Source organism: Schistocerca cancellata, chromosome 6, assembly GCF_023864275.1.
Source record: "Schistocerca cancellata isolate TAMUIC-IGC-003103 chromosome 6, iqSchCanc2.1, whole genome shotgun sequence".
NCBI lineage: Eukaryota > Metazoa > Arthropoda > Insecta > Orthoptera > Acrididae > Schistocerca > Schistocerca cancellata.
In genome coordinates this window covers 510970395-510991449 of record NC_064631.1, presented here as the reverse complement: position 1 = coordinate 510991449, position 21055 = coordinate 510970395, and the positions used below count along the sequence as shown (strand labels likewise).

At 38.5% G+C, this 21055-nt stretch overlaps 1 protein-coding gene across 2 annotated transcripts in view; it reads left to right on the top strand.

Annotated features, from left to right (window-relative positions):
* Window positions 1–21055, top strand: part of LOC126190945 (NBAS subunit of NRZ tethering complex-like) — a 410919-nt gene that overhangs the window by 340234 nt on the left and 49630 nt on the right. The window lies entirely within an intron of this gene.

The following is a 21055-nucleotide window of genomic DNA, read 5'->3' as shown; positions in this document are numbered from 1 at the left end:
TCTTTTGGCTGGTGGACCAGGGTGACAGTGTTGGGTGATATGGATAGAGGGAGAAAGAGGTGAGAAGCAGGTGGCAAGGTTGGAGAGGGGTGGGTGGTGGTAAAGAGGAAGGTAGCATATGCAACATGTGCACAAGCTAGGAATGTGACAAATGGTCACCGTAGCTGGTTAGTTCAAGCAGTGCATGATGACAATGATAATGATGTGGAAGTGAGGATCGGGAAAGGGTGAGAGGACAGAGGAAGAGGAGATTGTTGGGTGGAAGATGCAGAGGTTTATTGGAGACTGAGGTCAAGAGGATTATGAAAATGAAAGATGTGATGCAAGGATAACTCCCATCTGCAAAGCAAAAAGAAAAGCTGGTAATGGAGGGAACGATCGAGATGGAGTGAGTTGTGAAGAAAGCCGTTGAAATTGAGCATCATGTTATAAGCAGCATGATCCACGGGGTAGTAAACTCTGGTCTTGGTTACAGTCTGGCAATTGCCACTTGTTCTGGTGGACAGCTGGTTGGTGATCATGTCCACACAAAATGCTCCACAGAAATTGCAGCAGAGCTGGTAAATGACAAGGCATCTTTTACAGGTTGCTCTGCCTCTGGCGGGATAGCATAAGCCTGTGACACTGTGACAGTCACTTGCTTTATTTCTTCATTGATGGTCCTCGGTGTCGACATACTGTGTTATGATACTGGCTGAAAAATGGGGGTGTGGAAGTTCAATACTGACTACTGTAAATGATGTAGCTGACAGGTGCACAGTTGCATTTCACAGTTTTTTACTTTCCTGTTCACAACCCCCCCCCCCCCCCCCATATACACAGTTAATATCGCTAGTTAACTATTGGCAAATTATGATAAGCCTCATTAATAGTGTGCAGGCATATGTCAGCATACTGCTACAATAGTTTACTGTTGAATATCTGTGACCAGTGGAAGCCTAAACACTCAGTTCACACTTCTTGCAGAATAATACTGTACCTAATGAACAGACACTGTCAATGTTTTAACACATGGTCTAATTGTGTTACACTTATTTCACAGATAATTTTATGCATTGTTGTTGATCTAACCAATATGTGTTCCTCGTCGGAAACTCGACTGTGAGCTGACTTCCTTGAGACCAAAAAATGGGATCTTTATATATCATCACAATAATAGGTACTGAAACTACTTAATTTACAGAAATTACAATTAAAACTTAAGTAGTTAAATTATAAACAATACTTTTTTACACAACTGGTAATTACTTTGGAATTAATTAAGGGCTGGCTTTGCTAACATGTTTTCGAACAGAGCTAAACTAGTACTTAAAGAAACTTAGTGGATGGTTCTTCCAAATGTATATAATTAGTACAGAATTTATATTTGTTTATAAGTCAACAATAGAATTTAAGTTAAAAAAACAATTATTGATTTCATCCTATAACAAAAGACATTCACTAGGAACAGTCAAAATAAATTAGGAAATTGATGACATACACAAAACTAAGCACAAAATTAGATCTGGTACTATATTCTTTAAAACTGAGGGCCAACTTTTCTATCTTTTATGAAAATGCAGATTATACTTATGTATGATAATGATAATTAGTTTAAAATGAAAATATGAATTTAAGGAGGCAGATGGTGAAACAAGAGGGGAAGTTAAAAGACCCCAGCTTTCATCGTCACAACACGACTAGAGTAGGATGTGCTGGGTTGATACATCACCCATATCTTTCACCTGGGTCTTCCACCGGGATATGGCTCATGTTGTAAGGGGTTAGGAATGGGGAGTAGAATAAGGTTGGCTTGATGGTGGAGTACAACTTTCGGAGGGATGTGTAGGATTGTGGATAGGGTGTTTCTCATTTCTGAGCATGATGATGTAGTCAAAGCCCAGGTGAAGAACTTGATTCAGTTGTTCCAGTCTAGGGTGACATTTGTGGTTTTGGGGGGGGGGGGGGGGGGGGGGGGTTGCAGCGGGCACACTGTTACAGCTGGTTCTTGGGGTTTGTGAGGATATGGCACAAGAAATCTGTTTGCTGGCTTTACTTGCGGGTTAGTGCCTGTCTGTGAAGGCCTTTGTGAGAGCTTCAGCATACTGGTCAAGGGATTTCTCATCTCTGCACATACACTGTCCAAGGGAGGCCAGACTAAATGGGAATGATGTGTGTGTGTATGTGTGTGTGTGTGTGTGTTTGTAATGGGTGACAGTTGTCAGATTGCAGGTACTGTTGATGGTTAGTGGCATTGATATGGATAGAGACATGAATGGAGCTACAAGAGAGGTAGAGGTCAATGTACAGGAAGATTGCACACAGCGGGCTGAGCAGCACCAGATGAAGCAGATGAAATAGGTGGTTTTCATCAATAAACCTGAGCCGAACAATGGTCATAATACTCTATCCTCATTCCTCCACAGCCTCAACAGATTCTATAGCTTCTGTCCCATCTGCTTCAACTGTTCTTCTCAGCCTAACATGCCACCGTTCTGGACATTGACCTCCACCCTGCAGTTTCCACTTCATCCGTCCTGTCACTGGCTCAACCCACATGAACTCGCTGGCTCTGGTGCCCATGTTTCATATTCATAGTCCGTGCTCCTGCTGCATCTCCCTCCCCCATTCCTGGGGGAGGCTGTAAATTTCTTTGCACATCACTCACTCATTGCATTTGTGGCTTGAAGAGGGGTGTGCACCTGTTGAAATATTGTCAATGATACTACCCAGCTGCATTCCTGTAGTTGTTTGAACAACAGGACACATCATTTTTTGGTATTTGTTTCTGCATGTGAAGTGAGGAGAGTAATGTTCTTTTGAATTACAGTATCTTTTTATGTACAGAAAATATCATGTGGCAATATAAGAACACCAAAATTGTACCTCTGTAATTACTGCCACTCAGTGGCATATGGTGCCACTTGAACAAGGGGAAACAATTACAAAGGAAATTATTTCTAATAGGATTTTTTAAGTAAATTGTGTGTTAAACTGTTTACACTACTTTAAAGTTAAATTCTAAGTTAATGTACACAAGCTGCCAAATAGCTGAAAGACAGAGCTGAAAGAGCATGCCAGTGAAAAACACAGGCTGTTCCACATAAACTTTATAAAACATACTGAATAAAAATTAGTTCTTTGCCTCATTGTTGGCACTTTACTTGAATGCCAATTCAGTTCTTCTTTCCTTCCTGTTGAAATCTTCAATTATATGCTGATAGAACTGTTCCTCACTTTTAACTAATTTGAGTTGCAGCAGCTTCTTTTCTAAATCTACATCTACGTGATTACTCTGCTATTCACAGTAAAGTGCCTGGCAGAGGGTTCAATGAACCACCTTCATGCTGTCTCTCTACCGTTCCGCTCTTGAATGGCACACGGGAAAAACGAGCACTTAAATTTTTCTGTGCGAGCCCTGATTTCTCTTATTTTATCATGATGATCATTTCTCCCTATGTAGGTGGATGCCAACAGAATGTTTTCGCAATCGGAGGGGAAAATTGGTGAACGAAAAACGCCATTGTTTTAATGATTGCCACTCCAGTTCACGTATCATGTCTGTGACACTATCTCCCGTATTTCGCGATAATGCAAAATGAGCTGCCCTTCTTTGTACTTTTTCAGTGTCATCCGTCAGTCCCACCTGATGCGGATCCCACACCGCACAGCAATACTCCGGAATAGGGCGGACAAGCGTAATGTAAGCAGTCTCTTTGGTAGACCTGTTGGACATCTAAGTGTTCTGCCAATGAATCACAGTCTTTAGTTTGCACGACCCACAATATTATCTATGTGATCATTCCAATTTAGGTTATTTGCAATTGTAACCCCTAAGTATTTAGTTGAATTTGCAGCCCTCAGATTTCTGTGACTTATTGTGTAATCGAAATTTAACTGATTACTTTTAGTACACATGTGAATAACCACACACTTTTCTTTATTCAGGGTCAATTGCCACTTTTCGCACCATATAGATATCTTATCTAAATCATTTTGCAAGTCGTTTTGATCATCTGATGACTTTACAAGACAGTAAATAACAGCATCATCTGCAAACAATCTAAGACAGCTACTCAGATTGTCTCCTATGTCGTTAATATAGATCAGGAACAATAGAGGGCCTATAACACTTCCTTGGGAAACGCCGGATGTTACTTCTGTTTTACTCTACGACTTTCCGTCTATTACTACAAACTGTGACCTTTCTGACAGGAAATCACGAATCCAGTCGCACAACTGAGTCGATACTCCGTAGGCACGCAGTTTGGTTAGAAGATGCTTGTGAGGAACGGTGTCGAAAGCCTTCTGGAAATCTAAAAATATGGAATCAATTTGACATCCTCTGTCAATAGCAGTTATAACTTCATGAGTATAAAGAGCTGGTTGTGTTTCACAAGAACTATATTGTCTGAATCCGTGCTGACTATATGTCAATAAATCATTTTCTTCGAGGTAATTCATAATTTTCGAATACAGTATATGTTCTAAAACCCTACTGCAAATTGATGTTAGTGATATAGGCCTGTAATTCAGCGGATTACTCTTACTTCCCTTTTTGGGTATTGGTGTGACTTGAGCAATTTTCCAGTCTGTAGGTACAGATCCTTCTGTGAGTGAGTGGTTGTACATAATTGCTTAATATGGAGCTATTTTATCAGCATACTCTGAGAGGAACCTGACTGACATACCATCTGGACTGGAGGCCTTGGCTTTATTAAGTGATTTAAGCTGCTTTGTTACACTGAGGATATCTACTTCTATGTTTCTCATCTCAGCACTTGTTCTTGAATGGAATTCAGGAATATTTAATTTGTCTTCTTTGGTGAAGGAGTTTCGGAAAACCGTGTTTAATAACTCTGCTTTAGTGACACTGTCATCAGTGACTTCACCGTTGTTATCGCGCAGTGAAGGTATTGATTGCATCTTACCACTGGTGTGCTTTATGTATGACCAGAATCTCTTTGGGTTTTCTGCCAAACTTCGAGACAGAATTTCATTGTGGAAATTATTAAAAGCATCTCCCATTGAAGTACGTGCTATATTTTGAACTTCTGTAAAACTTTGCCAATCTTGGGGATTTTGTGTTCTTTTAAATTTGGCATGCTTTTTTTGTTGCTTCTGAAACAACGATCTGACCAGTTTGCTATACCATGAGGAATCAGTACCATCATTTATTAATTTATGCGGTATATATCTCTCAATTGCTGTTGATACTATCTCTTTGAAAACATTCCACAACTTTTCTACACTTACATGATCAGATCGGAAGGAGTGAAGAATGTCTCTTAAAAAGGTGTTAAGAGCATTTGTATCAACTTTTTTAAGTAGATATACTTTGCATTTCTTTTTGATGGTTGTAGGTGATATGGTATTCAGCCTAGCAGCAACTGCCTTGTGGTCACTAATCCCTGTATTTGTCACAACACTCACTATTTTTTGAGGATTATTTGTTGCTAAATGTCAAGTATGCTTTTGCAATAATTAATGCATCGAGTGGGCTCATGAACTAATTGTTCAAAATAATTTTCTGAGAAAGCATTCAGTACAATTTCAGATGATGTTTTATGCCTGCCACCAGCTTTAAACGTATAATTTTTCCAGCATATCAAGGGTAGTTTGAAGTCACCACCGACTATAATTTTATGAGCAGGGTACTTATTTGAAATGAGACTCAAGTTTTCTCTGAACTGTGCAGCAACTATGTCTTCTGAGTTGGGAGGTCGGTGAAACAATCCAATTAATAGTTTAGTCTGATTATCAGGTATAACCTCTACCCATACTATTTCACATGAACTATCTGCTTCAATTTCGCTACAAGGCAAACTACCTCTGACAGCAATAAATACTCCACCACTTCTTCTGCCAACAATACTGGCAGCTTTGAGAGTGTTTTTTTGGCCTTTAACACAAAGGTACAGAGCTACTCTGCGGTAGGAAAGAAGCTGGTGCAATTCCATAGAAAGGCATTCCTCTGTCAAATAAACCACTGTGAATGTGTATTTGATACAACCAAAATCATTATGTGCTCGTAACTATCTTTTAGTGAGCAAATATCTTCCTCAGGAAAATGTCTTCTGTTTTGCTCTTGAGTTTTTCAAGCCCTTCAAACCAAACCTCCAGCTGCTGATTTATGATATAAATTTCATAGTGGAGACATTGATGATAGGTTGTGGGGTCAGATTTTTGGTAGTAACAGCTTTTCTTGAGCCCTTTTGCAGATTTCTTCACAACTGGACCAAACTGTATCAGGCCCAACTCTTTTCTTGTGAACATACGATTTAGTTTCTGCTATCTTAGCCATACAAAAGTTTACAAACAGTATTTTAGTTTGCAGAATGTCAAAAAGATTATCCGTCATCCCAGATACTTCACCAAATATCTGAAGTAAGAACTGAAACTCAAAATTCTCGAAGAACATTGCTGAAACCTCGAGCTTTGGCATACGTATCACTATCCCATTCATCAAGATTGTCAAGAATGCTATCAGACAGTTTTAAAATATAGGTAATGTATTCCTTTACCATTTTGACTAAATATTCATCATAGTTCCAGTGCATGGGATATAGCTATTGGAAATTTTTTATAACTGCCCTTTTGTTAAAAATATCAACAAAACCAAAAAATCTTTCTGGAACTTCACCACTAACGGAAATGTACCTCGGGCATGGTAGATAGCTGAATGTGCTTTGATACATCACTGGTTTCATCCACAATGGTTACAGTTAAGATTAATTACTTACCTGTTTCATAGTTGCTGACTGTGGATGGGGCCCAACATTCCACCGTATTTGCTTAGAAGCAAAACTAATTCAGCACAGTTTGTACAATTTGCAGAATTCTGAAGGCACGTGAGCAGAAGAGATGTCACAAAGGGATGAAGTTTTTCTTCTACTGTGATCCTCTTAGCTATAGCTTTATTTATGTCATTCTGCAAATATACCCAGGAGAGAAAATTCTCCAGATTATAAAACCACATCCTCGTGACACAAAACTGTGCAATATATTGTGTCTGCCTGAGCACCAGGTGTCAAGAAATGAGGAAATGAGTGAGCTGCTTTAACAACCAAGGATGTAAGAGACAGCGAACTGTAGCCTACTGAAAGTAAAATCAAGGATTTTTTTTGGCAATCAACCAGCTATATGTTTTTTACTGCTACACTTTAACATCAGTGATGTATGTGGAGTTTTATAAATTTTAGTAGAATATTTGAAAATATTGAATCACAATCACCTCCATGTATATTTTTCTACGTGCCCTACATTCTTTCATCAAAATAACTAATGTATTATTATAATTTCTGGTGACAGAATGAAAGTATACTTGGAAGGAGAGACAGCATTGGTCCTATTTTTTTGTTTTATTAACCGCAAAATCGATTTTCGGTCACTTAGTGACCATCCTTAGTGCTGTAATATACAATTTAAATTGGTAGGCACTGGTGTCAACAAGCTTAGAGCGATCACATAAACTCGTGAGCTCTAAGCTCTAAGCTTGTTGATACCAGTGCCTACCAATTTAAATTGTATATTACAGCACTGAGGATGGTCACTAAGTGACCGGAAATCGATTTTGCGGTTAATAAAACAAAAAAATACGACCAATGCTGTCTCTCCTTCCAAGTATATCCATTATCTGGTCGTGGTGCACAGGACACTCCATGGAGTCGCCAATCAATAGAATGAAAGTAAATGCCATAGAAAATTTTTTGAGACAAATAAGAACTTCTTTAAAAAAGTGATGTTGTTTTCCTCTGTAGTATTTAGTTATTGTTACCTTCACATTAATTTTCTGTTACTGTGAATCTACATCATCATTTGCTCTTTTTGTATAATTTTTACTGACTTGTTGTATTTTAAACTGCCTTACACCCTTCAGGTTGAGTTGGTGGAGGGATGGGGATTGGGCCACTTGTTTGTCCTCTTTCGCTTTTGTACATACTATTCAGTCCCACTTGTAAATTACAATTTTTTGCCTCCACGGCAAATATTACCAATCGTCATTTTAGCCATTTGCTGCACTTGCAATGATGGATTTCATTTCAAATGACCAATCTAAAGCTCATGAAACAGACATGTGCTTGATAAAGGGTGGCCAGTCCTTCAATGTTGACTGTCTCTTGTTGGAATGTGACAAAGCAAACTGGGATATTTCTACTTCCCCTCTTGTTTTACCATCTACTTCCTTAAATTTGTTTTTTCACTTTTAACTAATTACCATTAACATACGTGGATATAATCTGCATTTTCATAAAAGAGAAAGGTTGACCCTCATTTTAAAGAATATACCTCCAGATCTAATTTTGTGCTTATTTTTATGTGTGTAATTGATTTTCTAATTTATTTTGACTATTCCTAGTTAGTATCTTTTGTTACAGGGTGAAATCAGTAATTGTTTTGTAACTTAAATTCTATTGTTGACATATAAACAAATATAAATTATTTGCTAATTATAAACATTTGTAGGAACAACTAATAGTATTCTTAATGGATCTGTCTGACTCTATTCGAAAATATGTTAGTAAAGCCGGCTCGTAATTAATTCAAAAGTAATTTACACTTTAGCCCAAAGTATTTTTACATATTTATATTTGTTAATTTTGTAATTTAAACAAATAATTTGGCCTGACTCTTGTAATAGAAGAAACTGTTAAAAAGACGGAATTTTTTTATGTATTCAGTTAATTTAATGAGTTAAGTTTTAATTGTAATTTCTATAAATTAAACATTGAACAATGTGAAGTTTGAGTTCCTATTATTGTGAGGATATATAAGGGGCCGATTTTTGGTCACGAGACAGTCAGTCCATGACAGAGTATCAGATGAGGAACCTGTATTGGTTAGATCAACAACAATGCATCTGTCAAGTGTAACACAATTAGGCCGTGTGTTAAAACAATGACAGTGTCTGCTCCATGTGTACCGTTCTATTCTTCAAAAACTGTGAACTTTGTGGTTAGGTTTTTACTGTTCATAGATGTTCAACAGTAAACTGTTGTAGCAGTATATGGAGGTTCGCCTGCAAACTATTACTGAGGCTTATGGAAAAGTAAAACAATAGTGCACTGGCCATATATAACTGTATATTATTGGGGGTTGAGAACAGTGAAAGTAAAGTTCTGTGAAATGCAAATGTGCACCTTTTGGCTACATTATTTAAAGTAGTCAGTGCTGTACTTCCACACCCCATTTTTCAGCCAGTGTAGCAACGCAGTAAGTCGACACCAAGGATGATCAACAAAAAAATAAAGAAGGCGAACTGTCACAGGCAGATTGATCATTTTCTTATTGGTATAACTAAAATATTAAAATGTAGTGGTAATTGTGGGTCCGTTCTTGTAGACTGATGCAGTCAGAGAAGGTGAAAGAACTACTAATAAAACAGAGTGGAGTTCGGAATTTTCTCTGCCTGCAATGACAAACTTCAGTTTTTAGTCTGAAATGCACTTTGTTTTCCAGTCAGCAGAGTCTACAAAAGACTCATCTACAGCTGCCATAACACTTTCCAATCACAAATCCCAGTAGGTTACAAAATTGTAAAATAGGGTGTATTTTTCAATAATTTATGCTACATATTCATCAATTTTCCAATCGCAAAATTTCTGTGTAGGTATTTTCTTTTGAGGCTCAGGTCTCTTTTAAGTATTATTTCGAATTGTTGGTGTGAAAGTCTTGTTTAGTATTATTTTCCAGTTACTGTTTTATTATTTAAAAGGTAACTGACTAGAGCAGTCCTTTCTAAAACTCTCAAAATTCTAACTACAATCTTTTTGACTGATGGAATCGACTTTTCCTCTTAGTGCTGGACTTCACTTTACTCTGACACCTTGGTTTGTTACTTTGTTCCTGACACGAGGGGATGAATACCATGTCTCATACACAGTAACAAATCACCACACAAAATCAGCTTGATTCCTTTTAAAATATTCAAAACATTGCTAAGAAATTTGATTTTGTATTTGCTTTTGACAAGTATTCAAGAAATGCAACACCCATATGTACAAGAATTTCCCATAGCTAATCTCCCATGTAAAATTTACCACATTTTTTGCAGATATGACTGTGACACAGACTATTTTTAGTTAAAAGTGGTCCACCTTTTTATGACTTTTATTTATTTATTTGCTGCTGCTGAATTTTTACACACTGTATAGATACTATAGCAGGTTCTGTTACATCTGTTATTACAAATTTTAAATGATTGCACACGTACTTTGCTCAATAAAATAAGGACAGTAACCAGCTATATTACGATAACTTCAGTAAACAACTATGTTTCTTATCATAATATGCTAATATGCTCTCAAATTCCATATTGCACATGTTCATGATGAAGCAGTTGGGTCAGAGTGTGGTGTGAGGAAGGGTGGACAGCAAAAGCAGAGGGGGCAGGGAGGGTGTGTGCAGGGAAGGGGTAACTGATATGTGCAATGTATGTGACATACATTTACATGAGCAAAACCTCTGATAAAAGCTAGTGTGTGTGTGTGTGTGTGTGTGTGTGTGTGTGTGTGTTTTCCACATTTCCTTCTAAACCAATGGACAGCATTCAATCAGATTGGTACACGTAATAGTTATTGATTGGTGGAAAGTTGTAGCACTCGGGTAAAAACCATTTCCCATTGGGGTGGGGATGGGAATAAAAACCGAGTGACATAGTAGATGGACAGAGAGAGAGGGGAGGAATAGATGGGTGCAATATATGTGACATACAACTATATTTAATAGTCATGGGTGACTGGAATTCGGTAGTAGGAAAAGGGAGAGAAGGAAACGTAGTAGGTGAATATGGATTGGGGCTAAGAAATGAAAGAGGATGCCGCCTGATAGAATTTTGCACAGAGCACAACTTAATCATAGCTAACACTTGGTTCAAGAATCATAAAAGAAGGTTGTATACATAGAAGAAGCCTGGAGATACTGACAGGTTTCAGATAGATTACATAATGGTAAGACAGAGATTTAGGAACCAGGTTTTAAATTGTAAGACATTTCCAGGGGCAGATGTGGACTCTGACCACAATCTATTGGTTATGACCTGTAGATTAAAACTGAAGAAACTGCAAAAAGGTGGGAATGTAAGGAGATGGGACCTGGATAAACTGAAAGAACCAGAGGTTGTAGAGAGTTTCAGGGAGAGCATAAGGGAACAATTGACAGGAATGGGGGAAAGAAATACAGTAGAAGAAGAATGGGTAGCTTTGAGGGATGAAGTAGTGAAGGCGGCAGAGGACCTAGTAGGTAAAAAGACGAGGGCTAGTAGAAATCCTTGGGTAACAGAAGAAATACTGAATTTAATTGATGAAAGGAGAAAATATAAAAATGCAGTAAATGAAGCAGGCAAAAAGGAATACAAACATCTCAAGAATGAGATCGACAGGAAGTGCAAAATGGCTAAGCAGGGATGGCTAGAGGACAAATGTAAGGATGTAGAGGCTTATCTCACTAGGGGTAAGATTGATACTACCTACAGGAAAATTAAAGAGACCTTTGGAGATAAGAGAACCACTTGTATGAACATCAAGAGCTCAGATGGCAACCCAGTTCTAAGCAAAGAAGGGAAAGCAGAAAGGTGGATGGAGTATATAGAGGGTCTATACAAGGGCAATGTACTTGAGGACAATATTATGGAAATTGAAGAGGATGTAGATGAAGATGAAATGGGAGATACGATACTGCGTGAAGAGTTTGACAGAGCACTGAAAGACCTGAATCGAAACAAGGCCCCAGGAGAAGACAACATAACATTAGAACTACTGACGGCCTTGGGAGAGCCAGTCCTGACAAAACTCTACCATCTGGTGAGCAAGATGTATGAGACAGGCGAAATACCCTGAGACTTCAAGAAGAATATAATAATAATTCTGATCCCAAAGAAAGCAGGTGCTGACAGATGTGAAAATTACCGAACTATCAGTTTAATAAGTCATGGATGCAAAATACTAACGTGTATTCTCTACAGACGAATGGAAAATCTGGTAGAAGCTAACCTCTGGGAAGATCAGTTTGGATTCCGTAGAAATATTGGAACACTTGAGGCAATACTGACCCTACGACTAATCTTAGAAGCTAGATCAAGGAAAGGCAAACCTACATTTCTAGCACTTGTAGGCTTAGAGAAAGCTTTTGACAGTGTTGACTGGAACACTCTCTTTCAAATTCTGAAGGTGGCAGGGGTAAAATACAGGGAGCGAAAGACTATTTACAATTTGTACAGGAACCAGATGGCAGTTATAAGAGTCGAGGGACATGAAAGGGAAGCAGTGGTTGGGAAAGGAGTAAGACAGGGTTGTAGCCTATCCCCGATGTTATTCAATCTGTATATTGAGCAAGCAGTGAAGGAAACAAAAGAAAAATTTGGAGTAGGTAGTAAAATCCATGGAGAAGAAATAAAAACATTGAGGTTCGCCGATGACATTGTAATTCTGTCAGAGACAGCAAAGGACTTGGAAGAGCAGTTGAAAGGAATGGACAGTGTCATGAAAGGAGGGTATAAGATGAACATCAACAAAAGCAAAACGAGGATAATGGAATGTAGTAGAATTAAGTCAGGTGATGATGAGGGAATTGGATTAGGAAATGAGACACTTAAAGTAGTAAAGGAGTTTTGCTATTAGGGGAGCAAAATAACTTATGATGATCAAAGTAGAGAGGATATCAAATGTAGAGTGGCAATGGCAAGGAAAGCGTTTCTGAAGAAGAGAAATTTGCTAACATAGAGTATAGATTTAAGTGTCAGGAAATCGTTTCTGAAAGTATTTGTATGAAGTGTAGCCATGTATGGAAGTGAAACATGGACGATAACTAGTTTGGACAAGAAGAGAATAGAAGTTTTCGAAATGTGGTGCTACAGAAGAATGCTGAAGATTAGATGGGTAGATCATATAACTAATGAGGAGGTATTGAATAGGATTGGGGAAAAGAGAAGTTTGTGGCACAACTTAACTAGAGGAAGGGATCGCTTGGTAGAACATGTTCTGAGGTATCAAGGGATCACCAATTTAGTATTGGAGGGCAGCGTGGAGGGTAAAACTCGTAGAGGGAGACCAAGAGATGAATACACTAAACAGATTCAGAAGGATGTAGGTTGCAGTAGGTACTGGGAGTTGAAGAAGCTTGCACAGGATAGAGTAGCATGGAGAGCTGCATCAAACCAGTCTCAGGACTGAAGACTACAACAACAACAACATCTTGTGTGAAAAGCTAGTAAATAAATATATATTTGACTTTTTTCAGATTATTATTTATTTGCATCTCTTGTAGAGCTGTCAAAATTATTTTCCCTAGACCATTAACATAGTATTTTCTAAATATGAATTGTATGCTTGTGTAAGTCTTCAGTGTTGGTATCTGATTCCTCTTTATTAAATGTAAGAAACTAATTTCCAAGGCTTGAAAAATCACATGTAAAGCGCAGTAAGTACCTTCCTCCATTCAGTGAAGGATATTCCATGAGACCACAAATGTCAGCGGGAATAACAGCACGGATATCCTTACTTTGACTTCGTGAAGTAAAAGTACTTCTTTGTTACTAACTCTCTGTTCTCATTTGACATAATTCTTTGTCAACAACAATGCCATTTTGTGTTAAAACTTCGTGTTTTTCCTGATGTTCAGTAGTTGTTGTGGTGGTGGTGGTCCTCATTCTAGAGACTTGTTTGATGCACCTCTATGCTACTCTAACCTGAGCAAGCTTCTTGATCTCCCAGTACCGACTGCAACCTACATCCTTCTGAATCTGCTTAGTATATTCATCTCTTGGTCTCCCTCTACGATTTTTACCCTCTACACTGCCCTCCAATACTAAATTGGTGATCCCTTGATGCCTCAGAACATGTCCTACCAACTGATCCCTTCTTCTAATCAAGTTTTGCCACAAATTTCTCTTCTCCCCAATTATATTCAGTACCTCCTCATTAGTTATGTGATCTATCCATCTAATCTTCACTATTCTTCTGTAGTATCACATTTCAATAGCTTCTATTCTCTTCTTGTCAAAACTATTTATCGTCCATGTTTCACTTCCATACATGGCTACACTCCACACACATACTTTCAGAAACGGCTTCCTCACAGTTAAATCTATACTCAGTATTAACAAATTATTCTTCTTCAGAAACGCTTTCCTATTGCCAGTCTACATTTTATATCCTCTCTACTTCGACCATCATCAGTTATTTTGCTCCCCAAATAGCAAAACTCATCTACTACTGTGTCTCATTTCCCAATCTAATTCCCTCAGTATCACCAGATTTAATTTGACTACATTCCATTATTCTCGTTTTGCTTTTGTTGATGTTCATCTTATATCTTCCTTTCAAGACACTGTACATTATGTTCAACTGCTCTTCCAGGTCCTTTGCTGTCTCTGACAGAATTACGATGTCATCGGCAAACCTCAACATTTTTATTTCTTCTCCATGGATTTTAATACCCATTACAAATTTTTCTTTTGTTTCTTTTACTGCTTGCTCAATATACAGACTGAATATCGAGGATAGACTACAACCCTGTCTCACTCCCTTCCCAGCCACTGCTTCCCTTTCATATCCCTCGACTCTTATAACTGCCATCTGCTTTCTGTACAAATTGTAAATAGCCTTTCACTCCCTGTATTTTACCCCTGCCACCTTCAGCATTTTAAAGAGAGTATTCAAGTCAACATTGTCAAAAGCTTTCTCTAAGTCTACAAATGCTAGAAACAAGGGTTTGCCTTTCCTTAATCTATCTTCTAAGATAAGTTGTAGTGTCAGTATTGCCTCATGTGTTCCAACATTTCTGCGGAATCCAAACTGATCTTCCCCAAGGTCGGCTTCTACCAGTTTTCCCATTCATCTGTAAAGAATGTGTGTTAGTATTTTGCATCCGTGACTTATTAAACTGATAGTTCGATAATTTTCACATCTGTCAACACCTGCTCTCTTTGGGATTGGAATTATTATATTCTTCTTGACGTCTGAGGGTATTTCACCTGCCTCATACATCTTGCTCACCAGATGGTAGAGTTTTGCCAGGGCTGCCTCTCCTAAGACCATAAGTAATTGTAATGGAATGTTGTCTACTCCCGGGGGCCTTGTTTCGACTTAGGTCTTTCAGTGCTCTGTCAAATTCTTCATGCAGTATCGTATCTCCCATTTCATTCTCCTCTACATCCTCTTCCATTTCCGTAATATTGTCCTCAAATACATTGATCTTTATAGACCCTCTATCTCTATATACTGCTTCCAGCTTTCTGCTTTCCCTTCTTTGCTTAAAACTGGGTTTCCATCTGAGCCCTTTGATATTCATACAAGTGGTTCGCTTTTTAATTTTCCTGTAGGCAGTATCTGTCACACCCCTAGTGATACATTCCTCTACATCCTTGCATTTGTCCTCTAGCCATCCCTGCTTAGCCATTTTGCAATTCCTGTTGATCTCATTTTTGAGACGTTTATATTCCTTTTTGCAACATTTGTATTCCTTTTTGCCGGCTTCATTTGCTGCGTTTTTATATTTTCTCCTTTCATCAATTAAATTCAATATCTCCTCTGTTACCCAAGGATTTGTTCTAACCTTCATCTTTTACCTACTTGATCCTCTGCTGCCTTCACTGTTTCATCTCTCAAAAGCACCCATTCGTCTTCTTCTTCTTCTTCTTCTTCTTCTTCTGTATTTCTTTCCCCCATTCTTGTCAACCATTCCCTAATGCTCTCTCTGAAACTCTCTACAACCTCTGGTTTAGTCAGTTTATCCAGGTCCCATCTCCTTAAACTCCCACCTTTTTGCAGTTTCTTCAGTTTTAATCTACAGTTCATAACCAATAGATTGTGGTCATAGTCCACATCTGCTCCTGGAAATGCCTTACAGTTTAAAACCTGGTTCCTAAATCTCTGTCGTACCATTACGTAATCTATCTGAAACCATCCAGTGTCTCCAGGCCTCTTCATGTATACAACCTTCTTTCATGATTCTTGAACCAAGTGTTAGCTATCATTAAGTTATGCTCTTTGCAAAATTCTGCCAGGTGGCTTCCTCTTTTATTCCTTACTCCATTCCACATTCACCTACTACTTTTCTTTCTCTTCCTTTTCCTACTATCAAATTCCAGTCACCCACGACTATTAAATTTTCGTCTCCCTGCACTGTCTGAATAATTTCTGTTATCTCATCATACATTTCCTCAGTCTCTCCGTCATCTGTAGAGCTAGTTGGCATATAAACTTTTACTACTTTGGTAGGAGTGGGCTTCGAGTCTATTTGGCTACAATAATGTGTTCACTATGCTGTTCATACAGCTTACCTGCACTCCTATTTTTTTTATTCATTATTAAACCTACTCGTGCATTACCGTTATTTGATTTTGTATTTATAACCCTGTATTCACCTGACCAGAAGTCTTATTCCTACTGCCACCGGACTTCACTAATTCCCACTATATCTAACTTTAACCTATCTATTTCCCCGTTTACATTTTCTAACCTACCTGCCCGATTAAGGGATCTGACATTCCACATTCCGATACATAGGATGCCATTTTTCTTTCCTTGATAAAAATGACCTCCTGAGTAGTCCTCGCCCAGAGATCCAAATGGGGGACTACTTTACCTCCGGAATATTTTACCGAAGAACACACCACCATCATTTAACCGTTCTGTAAAGCTGCATGCCCTTGGAAAAAATTATGGCTGTAGTCTCCCCTTGCTTTCGCCGTTTGCAGTACCAGCACAACAAGGCCGTTTTGGGTGATGTTACAAGGCCAGATCAGTCAATCATCCAGACTGTTGCCCCTGCAACTACGGAAAAGGCTGCTGCCACTCTTCAGGAACCACACGTTTGTCTGGCCTCTCAGCAGATACCCCTCCATTGTGGTTGCACCTACGTTACAGCTATCTGTATTGTCAAATCTGCAAATTTTGCTCCAAAACTAGATTTACCTCAACCTTGAGTTGGTTGAGACAGATCAGCACCCTGGCTGACTATACATGCCAAATAAAATGTGCCTTAGTGATACAGTCTTTCAGATAATCACATGAATAATTCAAGGCTGTGAACATCATTTTTGTGTCTGCAGTAACTGTGAGAGAAAACAAATTTCTTCTTGTACCAGAAACAATTAAAAATGTTCACTGTTTTATAGCAATTTTTTGTGATTGTAACCAAAGTTCATCATGTACCAATATTAGATTGGATTGGTTGTATAAACTCTTCAGAGCATGAACTTTGGTTTTTGTGATTGCTCCATGTAGTCCATAAAACAAACATTAAAATTTCTGCAATATCACAAGTATTCAAAGAATTTGCTTCACTCTATTTAATTTTGTAGAAGATTACAATTACACTTACTGTGTTTATCTCATTAAAAACTACTTTTAAGTTTTGAATTGTTATCTGCAGACTTCACTTTGCCATGCTCAATATTTCTTGCTATGATCTGATCCGACCTTTCTGTGAGTGTTTGATTTTGGTGCAACAAGTTCTAAAGTTTCTACTTTCTTCGCAAATGAGCTACTACTATGACAGCAGATGGCAGTACACCTACCAACTCTGAAAATTTTTATTGTATTTCTTTATTTTATGGTAACACATTTAATTTACTGGCAAGATAGCCAAATTAGTTTCTAGTTGCATAATCTACCTGACAAAAAACCCTTCATATGCATCCAGCAGCATAACCCTGAGCAAAATGTGTAAATGATGGAGGATATTTCGTATCATTAAGACTGACATTATGTTATTCCATTTGTGTTTGACTGCTTATATGCCTTCATACATGCTCTGAACTCCTGCATCTCTCTAATCAACATCTATATGGATACTTTGCAAATCATATTTAAGTGCCTGGCAGAGGGTTCTTCGAACCACCTTCACAATTCTCTATTATTCCAATCTCTTATAGCATGCGGAATGAATGAACACCTATATCTTTCAGTACGAGCTCTGATTTCTCTTATTCTGTCGTGGTGTTGGTTCCTCCCTATGTAGGTCGGTGTCCACAAAATATTTTCGCACATGGAGGAGAAAGTTAGAGATTGGAATTTCGTGAGAAGATTCCAACCCAAATTCCGTATCATTCCTGTGACACTCTCTCCCATATTTCGCGATAATACAAAACATGCTGCTTTTCTTTTTCGATGCACTCTGTCAGTCCTATCTAGTAAGGATCCCACATCGCACAGCTGTCATCTAAAAAGAGGACGGACAAGCATAGTGTAGGCAGTCTCCTTAGTAGGTCTGTTACATTTTCTAAGTGTCCTGCCAATAAAATGCAGCCTTGGTTAGCCTTCCCCACAACATTTTCTGTGTGTCCCTTCCAATTTAAGTTGTTCGTAATTGTAATATCTAGGTATTTAGTTGAATTTAAGGCTTTTAGATTAGACTGATCTATTGTGTAACCGAAGTTAAATGAGTTCCTTTTAGCACTCATGTGGATGACCTCACACTGTTCATTATTTAGGGTCAACTGCCACTTTTTGCACCATTCAGATATTTTTTCTAAATCATTTTGCAGTTTGTTTTGATCTTCTGATGACTTTATTAGTCAATAAATGACAGCGTCATCTGCAAACAACCGAAGAAGGCTGTTCAGATTGTCTCCCAAATCGTGTATATAGATAAGGAACAGCAAAGGGCTTATAACACTACCTTGGGGAATGCCAGAAATCACTTCTGTTTTACTCGATGACTTTCCTTCAGTTTCTAGGAACTGTGACCTCTCTGACAGGAAATCACAAATCCAGTCACATAACTGAGACGATATTCCATAAGCACGCTTTCACTACAAGCCGCTTTTGTGGTACAGTGTCAAAAGCCTTCTGGAAATCCAGGAATATGGAATCGATCTGAAATCCCTTGTCAATAGCACTCAGCACTTCATGTGAATAAAGAGCTAGTTGTACTTCACAGGTACGATGTTTTCTAAACCCATGTTGACTGTGTGTCAATAGACCATTTCCTTCGAGGTAATTCATAATGTTTGAACACAATATATGTTCTAAAATCCTACTGCATATCAATGTTAACGGTGTGGGCCTGTAAATTAGTTCATTACTCCTACTACCTTTCTTGAATATTGGTGTGACCTGTGCAACTTTCCAGTCTTTGGGTACGGATCTTTCGTCGAGCGACCGGTTGTATATGATTGTTAAGTATGGAGCTAATGCATCAGCATACTTGGAAAGGAATCTAATTGGTATACAGTTTGGACCAGAAGACTTGCTTTTATTAAGTGATTTGAGTTGCTTCACTACTCCGAGGATATTTACTTCTACGTTTCTCATGTTGGCAGCTGCTCTTGATTCAAATTCTCGAATATTTACTTCGTCGTCTTTTGTGAAGTCATTTCGGAAGGCTATGTTTAGTAACTCTGCTTTGGCAGCACTGTTTTGATAGTATCTCCATTGTTATCGCGCAGAGAAGGCATTGATTGTTTCTTGCTGCTAACATACTTCACATACGACCAGAATCTCTTTGGATTTTCTGCCAGGTTTTGAGACAAAGTTTCGTTGTGGAAACTGTTATAGGCGTCTCACATTGAATTCTGTGCTAAATTTTGGGCTTCTGTAAAGGATCGGCGATCTTGGGGATTTTGAGCCTGTTTAAATTTGGCATGTTTGTTTTGTTGTTTCTGCGAGTATTCTAACCTGTTTTTGTACCATGGAGGATCAGCTCCATCATTTGTTAGTTTATTTGGTATAAATCTCTCAATTGCTTCTGATACTATTTCTTTGAATTTAAGCCACGTCTGGTCTACACTTATATTATTAATTTGGAATGAGTGGAGATTGTCTTTCAGGAAGGGGTCAAGTGAATTTTTTTCTGCTTTTTTGAAGAGGTATATTTTTTGCTTATTTTTCAAAGATTTTGGGATTACAATATTGAGTCTTGTTATGACAACCCTGTGTTCACTAATCCCTATATTGGTTTTGATGCTTGTTATTAACTCAGAATTATTTGTTACTAAGAGGTCAAGAGAGTATTCACAACCGTTTACTATTTGTGTGGGCTCATGGACTAACTGCTCAAAATAATTTTCAGAGAATGCGTTTAGCACAATTTCGGATGATCTTTTATGCGTACCTCTGGAATTAAACATGTATTTTCACCAACATATCAAGGGTAAATTAAAGTCACCACCAGCTATTATCGTAGGAGTCGGGTACGTGTTTGAAATCAAACTCAAGTTTTGTTTGAACCTTTCAGCAACTGTATCATCTGAACTGGGAAGTCGGTAAAAGGATCCAATTATTATTTTATTCTGGTTGCCAACAATGACCTCTGCCCATACTAACTCACAGGAAGTATCTACTTCAATTTCGCGACAAGTTAAACTACTTCTGACAGCAACAAACATGCCACTGTCAACCATGTTTAGCCTATCTTTTAGGAACACTGTTAGGTTCATCGCAAAAATTTTGGCTGAGCTTATGTCCGGCTTTAGCCAGCTTTCAGTGCCTATAACGATTTGAGCATCAGTGCTTTCTATTGGCACTTGGAGCTCTGGTACTTTCACAACACAGCTACGACAATTTACAACTGTTATACCAATGTTTCCTGTATCTACGTTCTCCCTGTGTTCAGCCTGCACCCTTTGTGACTGGAGCCCTTCTTGTGTTTTCCCGAGATCCTCTAACCTAAAAAACCACCGAGTCCACACCACACAACCCCTGCTACCCATGTAGCCACCTTCTGTGTATAGTGAACATTTGACCTATTCAGCGGAACCCGAAACCCAACCAACCTTTGGTGCAAGTCGAGGAATCTGCAGCCTACAAGGTCGCAGAACCGTCTGAGCCTCTGATTCAGACCCTCCACTCAGCTCTGTACCAGAGGTCTGCTATCGATTCTGTCAACTATGCTGCAAATTGTCAGCTCTGCTTTCATCTCACAAGCAAGACTGGCAGCCTCACTTCTGTTAGTCACTCGAAACTAGAATCTCTTCTGATCCAAAGTGACACACATCATTGGTACCGACGTGAGCAACCACCTGCAGTTGGCTGCACCCTGTGTGTTTCGTAGCATCCAGGAGGACCCTTTCCACATCTGGAATGACTCCACCCAGTATGCACATGGAGTGCACAGTGGTTTTCTTACCCTCCTT